The 7,334-nt window shown below is 35.7% G+C and overlaps 1 long non-coding RNA gene across 1 annotated transcript; it reads right to left on the bottom strand.

Moving 5' to 3' along the window:
• Positions 1 to 6: 6 nt before the first annotated feature.
• Positions 7 to 5,934, bottom strand: LOC108886746 (uncharacterized). The gene is made up of 3 exons (XR_001961495.2): positions 5,748 to 5,934; positions 3,340 to 3,410; positions 7 to 2,392 (listed from the first exon to the last, which is right to left on the bottom strand). It is a non-coding gene; the product is annotated as an uncharacterized LOC108886746 (long non-coding RNA).
• Positions 5,935 to 7,334: the final 1,400 nt, after the last annotated feature.

Here is a 7,334-nt window from a genome sequence, read left to right as displayed (position 1 = left end):
TTTTTGACAATTTTTGATGCCATACTGTACTAAGACATTTTTTCATGGTTTTTGATGTCCTACTATACTATGACATTTTTTGACGCTATACTATCCTATGATATTTTTTGACTGTTTTTCATGCCTTACTAAACTATGACATTTTTTGACAATTTTTGATGCCATACTATACTATGGCATTTTTTCATGGTTTTTGACGCTATACTATACTATGACATTTTTTGATGGTTTTTGAAGCCATACTATACTATGACATTTTTTTTTCATGCCTTACTAAACTATGACATTTTTGGATGCTTTGCTATGTACTATGTATTGCTATGTACCTTAAAGCAGACATGCTTATTCATACCTCTTCACAATGTTTGTGGGTTAAGTTAGATTTTGGGCTTGTCATTTCATTTTGGTATATTTCTGTGTCATAGGTAGATGTCCTGATAATACTGTTCATATTGTTTATTTTTGTATATTGTTATATATTGTCTTGTCTATATCATGCCTTTGTCTGTTTTTGTTGCTGCAACACTGAATTTCCCGAATGTGGAACTAATAGAAGATCATCTTACTCAAATAAATACTTCTAAACACTGAATATTTTGCTGGTCTGTTCAATATTGTATGATAGTGAATATTCTTAGCCAGTGGTTAGGGTTACAGTATATTTAGCCACTTGTAGCCAGAGGTTAGGGTTAGGGTTATGGCTTTTAGCTAGAGGTTAGGGTTACAGTTGCAGCTTTTAGCCACTTTTAGCTGAAGGTTAGGGTTAGGGTTACAGTATTTGTAGCCACTTGTAGCCAGAGGTTAGGGTTAGGGTTACGATTGTAGCTTTTAACAACTTATGGCGAGAGGTTAGGGCTAGGGTTACAGTATTTTTAGCCACTTGTAGCCACAGATTAGGGTTACAATTACATCTTGTAAAAACCTATAGCCAGAGGTTAGGGTTAGGGTTACGATTGTAGCTTTTAACAACTTATGGCGAGAGGTTAGGGCTAGGGTTACAGTATTTTTAGCCACTTGTAGCCACAGATTAGGGTTACAATTACATCTTGTAAAAACCTATAGCCAGAGGTTAGGGTTAGGGTTGTGGCTTTTAGTCACTTTTAGCTGAAGGTTAGGGTTACAGTATTTGTAGCCACTTGTAGCCAGAGGTTAGGGTTAGGGTTACGATTATAGCTTTTAACAACTTATGGCGAGAGGTTAGGGCTAGGGTTACAGCTTTTAGCCACTTTTAGCTAAAGGTTAGGGTTAGGGTTACAGTATTTTTAGCCACTTGTAGCCACAGATTAGGGTTACAATTACATCTTGTAAAAACCTATAGCCAGAGGTTAGGGTTAGGGTTGTGGCTTTTAGTCACTTTTAGCTGAAGGTTAGGGTTACGATTGTAGCTTTTAACAACTTATGGCGAGAGGTTAGGGCTAGGGTTACAGCTTTTAGCCACTTTTAGCTAAAGGTTAGGGTTAGGGTTACAGTATTTTTAGCCACTTGTAGCCACAGATTAGGGTTACAATTACATCTTGTAAAAACCTATAGCCAGAGGTTAGGGTTAGGGTTGTGGCTTTTAGTCACTTTTAGCTGAAGGTTAGGGTTACAGTATTTGTAGCCACTTGTAGCCAGAGGTTAGGGTTAGGGTTACAATTGTAAATTAAACCAACTTATGGCGAGAGGTTAGGGCTAGGGTTACAGCTTTTAGCCACTGTTAGCTGAAGGTTAGGGTTGGGGCTTTTAGCCAGAGATTAGAGTTTTCAGCCTCAATTATAAATTTTGATTGCAAGCTGCAAGTAGAGAATAGTTGGCATTTCTGCATTACAAAAAAATTTGTGATATTAATTCAGAAATAGAGAAACTCAACTAAAAACTTAAGCCACAAAACTTTATTAGTTATGTTTTAGACAATATTTAACAAACCACGGCAAAGATTATGATGCTATGACATTTTTGGACAGTTTTTGACGCCTTACAATGCCATGACATTTTGTTACATCTTTCATCTGTAATATACTATGACCTTTTTTTTTTTTTTTTTTACATTTTCATGACACATATTATGTTTTACTGTACTATGACATTTTTACTTCTGACTACTTTGACTTATACTGATATTACAAATTACGTTTACATTACTTCTATTAATACAGATTACTAATACATTATTTTTAAATTGTAGGTTACTTATTACACCTTTTTGATATACTGAATGCTGAACATACACAATTTAATGTCAGTTCTCTGTGTTAGACAGTTGATGTAAAGCTGTCTGAATTACCTCGAGGCCTCTGTCCTGGTCTCAAAGAATTTCTTCATTGTACGAAGACTTTGTGATCATTGACGACATCTCCGATCATGGACCATGTCTCTGCAATCGTGGACAATGTCTTGGACAAAGTGGTGACACCTGGAAGAAATCAGAGAAACATACAAAGGAAAAATTATCATGTTCCTCATAAACAATTTAAAACACAGATAAATATTCAACATTACAGCTGAAGCAGAACATTGTCCAAACATTACAGGGCTTAGACAGAAAATGAACATCATGTCATCTCCTCCTGAAGAATCACCAACAAAAAATATTTGGGAAAAAAGTAAAATGATTATTAATTGTGTGTCTATCAACTAATCACTGAAGCAATAATGTGTGATACTGTGAACTGTGCAACAACAATAAACGCTACCAGTTAATTTTTGAATGGAAGATTTTAACTTGTGTTGTTTATTATACTTCAGTAAAAAGTCTGAGTATTTCTTCCACCACAGATGGTCACATACAAAATCATTATTTCACATTTCAACATTCTTCTTATACTTAAAATGTCTGTGTTGTTTTCATGTAATGAATAACAAACAAATTTACAAAGGTCTTGCCAGTAGCTTACATGAAAAAGTTAAATAAATACATGTAGAACTGGTTGTGACCACTGTAAAGACATTTTAAACATCACCCTCTGACCAACACTTAAAATTAACACACTTATGAACAACTCACTCCAATATATTATTTGTAGAATTTATATTGTTTTATATGGTGTAGTCTAGCACATAGACATAATTAAAAATTTCTTATCATGTACAATCAAACTAATAGTTTTCTTTGTCATATGATAAAGATTAAATGCTATTGATTAAGTAAAACAAGAAAATCCCACCTTGAGCTCTGAACAATTACACTGAGTACTTTTTTTTTTATTTAATAGACACAATTAGTCAGTTCTTTATATTCAGTACTAAATTCATTTAATACTACGGTTTGAGGTGGTTTGAGCAGCAAAGCAAATGCTGGCATTAATAATTTATCTTATCAACACATTTTTTTCAGACTGGGTAAATCTTTAGGACACATACCTGTTTGGTCTGTAAGGTGAGAGCTGGTGTTCCAGGTGGTGGTCCAGGCAGCATCAGCTGAACGAGTAAACCTGGAAAACACAAGTACAACACTTGAAAAACAAATAACCTAATTAATAAAGAATAGTTCACCTGCCACCTACTTTTGAGGCTTAAGGAACACAGAGAATCTAGTTTTCAAGTTTGTGTTTAACACAAAACAGCTCAATAAAGTGTCAAGTCACAACAAAAAAATTTCTAATCAATAATATGCACACAAAATGACAAAGAGACAAAAAACTGAGTTGCAAAATGATCACAATGAGAAATGAACTGCCACACTGAAACACAAAATGGCCACAGAGAAACGTTAAACTGTACTAAACACTAGTAGGCTACTAAATCTTGCTCATAGACAGCAATATTCACCAACAACAGTAAGCTTGGCCAAGGAGGTCCATGTCCAACTGAAAACTCAACATTGATTCTGTATTTACATTTGATCCTTGAGTTGTTCCCTCAGCCGTAAGATAGAGCAAATGTGATACGTGACAGAAAAGGTATGATACGATGGACAATAAAGAGAGAAAATGCTGCACTGAAAAAAAAAAAACACTTTAAAAAAGGAAAGCTTTAGAAGCTGATGCAGCCAAATGTACCAAACTGAATAATTTTTTTTTTTTATTAACACAAGGTCGCAGCATTCAGTAAGGTGCCAGGTGGAGATGATGATACAGGTAAGCTAGCAGTAGGTTTAAGCTCAAGATGCCAGGTGTGCAAAACAAAACACAACATATAATGTGAAAACCACCATTCAAGTTTATGAATCAAGTCAATGAACTGTTTGGCATTATATAGCCTAACTTATACGATACAAAGTTCTTTGCAAATAGTTACAAGAACTAAGTGTGAAACACTTCCTTAGCCCCTCAGCAGCAGCCCCTCAACCAGTCTGCTAGTGAGAGTGAGGAAGAGCCACCAAGTACAAGCAATGAGCTCAGAACTCCAGAGAGGACAGGTGGGATTCAATCAGTGTTAATATTATAAAGAGTACAGTCTAGACCTGTTCTACAGGAAAAGTGGCCAGAAAAACTGAATGATGAATAGTTAACTGAATTATGAATAGTTATCATAACTATTCACAGTCATGACAGATATTAAATAAAAAGTTGCAACTATGAGATAGTAAGCTATAGTTATATGATCATATTTAGACTTTTTATCTCAATATTATGACTCATAACTACGACTTACCATGGGTATTTTTTTTTTTTTAAATCAAGTGCAAGTTTTTATGATATTTTAAGTGGTATAAATGGGCATTCATAGACGCGAGAAAATAATTAGAACAATTTTTAAACTTGCCTCAGAAGCAGTGCCAGGACCCAGCAGCACACCCAGTGCAATGATTGCTGTCAGTGACACACAAGGCAAAAGTGAGCTGTTGCCTACAGTGTGTAAAAAATTGGACTTGATCAAATTGGCTCCAGTATCACCAGTATTTATGATCATACTTAAGTGTGTCAAATGAGAAATTTAATTTTGATAAATATACTATGAATAACAAGGTTGTAGAGAATAGCACACTATTTCATACTTATATACTAGGAAGGGTAAAATTATAAATCTCTAGTAAAAGGTTGTAAACTAAAGTGGGCTGGTCTGAGCCATGAAACTCCCGGGCTGAAAATAAGCCCCACTCCCTGTACAGGACAATGGAAAAACAACCACAAAGAAGCTGACCATAAGTAGATGTAAAACAGCCAGCTAGAGACGCAAGACGACGCGATAGACCACAAATAGACACAATAATGATACACAATAATAAAATGATCACATCGACGTGATCATCTTAAAATGACCAAGACGGGGCAAAAAACTACAAAGAAGCAGTAAAATGCCTGCAAGTAATTGTAAAGGTTTGCGAAGACTACTAAACAGTTACCACCCTCCACAACTCATGTCAGGAACGCTTTAGTCACAAAAACACGAACACACTTTATAAAAACGATAAAGCTAATGCTAACGCTCAACTCTAATGCTAATGCTAACACACATTTGTAACACAGCCAGTTAAAGACGCGAAATGATATAAAATGACCACAAATGCCACAAACCAGTTACAACAACACGATAAACCACCAGAAACTGACCAGGATGGAACACAAAATGACAAAGAGATGCAAAATGTCGGTAGAGTGCAAACAAATACAGAGATTTAGAGCCCATAGCGTTGACATCCGTCCACCTTGGGTGCCCACAACTCATGTCAGGGACACCGCAGACACAGAAATACAAACACACTCTTACCCACGCGATATGAATGACTGAAAATGTAATTAAAAGATATCGTTACAAAGCAATTTAGCTAACGCTAACACTCTCCGATAACGTTAATGCTAATGCTAGCCGCTACTTGTTAGCCTTACCTTAGGTGTGTTCGGCGTCCAGTCTCCCTCCTGTTCGCCAAAAAACAGCTCCAACGTTTGTTTTAGCATCCAGACCTCTTCACCAACGACATAAAATCATCTCCAGAGTTTGTTTTAGCAGCCAGACCTCTTCACCAACAACATAAAAGAAGCTCCAGAGTTTATTTTAGCAGCCAGACCTCTTCGGTAAACGACGTTTTCTCATAGCACTGGCAAACAGAGGCAATGTTTTAGACTTGGTTTAAATCTGTTTTCCGAATTCGTTTCTCCGCCTCTCTACGCTCCTCCCAGAAGCCAATGACGAGACACGTCGCCAATGACGACATACGTCAGCTAACACTGAAACGCTGATTGGACGGCCGATGCTGGTCCGTCCAGCAACCACCTCTGATTGGTCTTAAAATACATCCATCGTAAAGATAGAGAGAAGCTAGATGTATTATAAGATATGGTGCACGGCCACGCGCCAGACATATGGATGTATTATTACAGCCGATTACCGGATCGAAAATGGCGCCCATTCAGTCATATCAGAGTTGCTCGCTTGGCGCATACGCTGAAAAAGTGAAAAGGGTTTTGGCTTCCGGGTTTACTTCCGCGTTATGCCTTTGAGCATAACCTTTGATGCTTCATTTCTAATGTGAAATCTAGGACTTTTTGAGTCTTTGCTTTGATCACTAGACCCCAGAACTTGCTGAATCTCATGAGGATCAAGTGAGTTAGTATTATAATATCTATATATATATATATATATATATATATATATATATATATATATATAACAGTTATTAACAAAACTACAAATAAACAACAAAACCTATGCAGTTGTAACACATAATGGTTTCTTGAATTAAACATGAAACCTCCACATATTCATTTTCTGTAATGCAAATACATAACATTTCCAGAGACATAAAATCTTCCTTTAAATACATTTTTACAATCAATCATGTTTTCATAGTACAGTTGGTAGTGTGATTATTCAGGAGGCAGAATCACTCACATTTAAAACTGTTAGAGCATTACAGCAGGGATTTAAATTTCAGTTTCAAGAAAAAAACAAGTCTAAACCTGACTTATTTTAACTGTATTCAAAAGCCAACATTTATGAACACACTTTCAAACTGACTCCATTAAAAGTTGCTGAATTTGTTATAAGCAGTTCCTGGTTGCAGTGTATCCATGGATTACTGTGACACTGAAGAAAACTGAAATGATAATTCTAGACCTCGACTAGAATTTTATGTACTGTTATTGATTAAACCATGGTGCATAATGTGGTTAAAATTAGCTCCAAATTAACCAGTTTCAACACTTCTACTTTAAATGCAATTAAAATGCACCAGTAATAGTAATCCAGTTACATGAAAAGATATATAATACCAACTCTGTATGCTGAATACTTTCATTTTTGATAACTCTGGGCTTTTACCTAAGTAAAAAATTGAATGCTGGATTCTTACTTATAATGGACTATTTTTACCCTGAGGTATTGCTAGTTTTACTACTTTAGTACAGTATCTAAATCTTCCTTCCACCAATGCAGCTCTCTAATACGTGTGTGATAACTCTTGAAAAGTTTGTATT

This window comes from Lates calcarifer, linkage group LG19 (genome assembly GCF_001640805.2).
Source record: "Lates calcarifer isolate ASB-BC8 linkage group LG19, TLL_Latcal_v3, whole genome shotgun sequence".
NCBI classification, from domain to species: Eukaryota; Metazoa; Chordata; class Actinopteri; family Centropomidae; genus Lates; species Lates calcarifer.
Note: the sequence above shows the minus strand (reverse complement) of the source record. Positions and strands in the feature narration are given on the sequence as shown.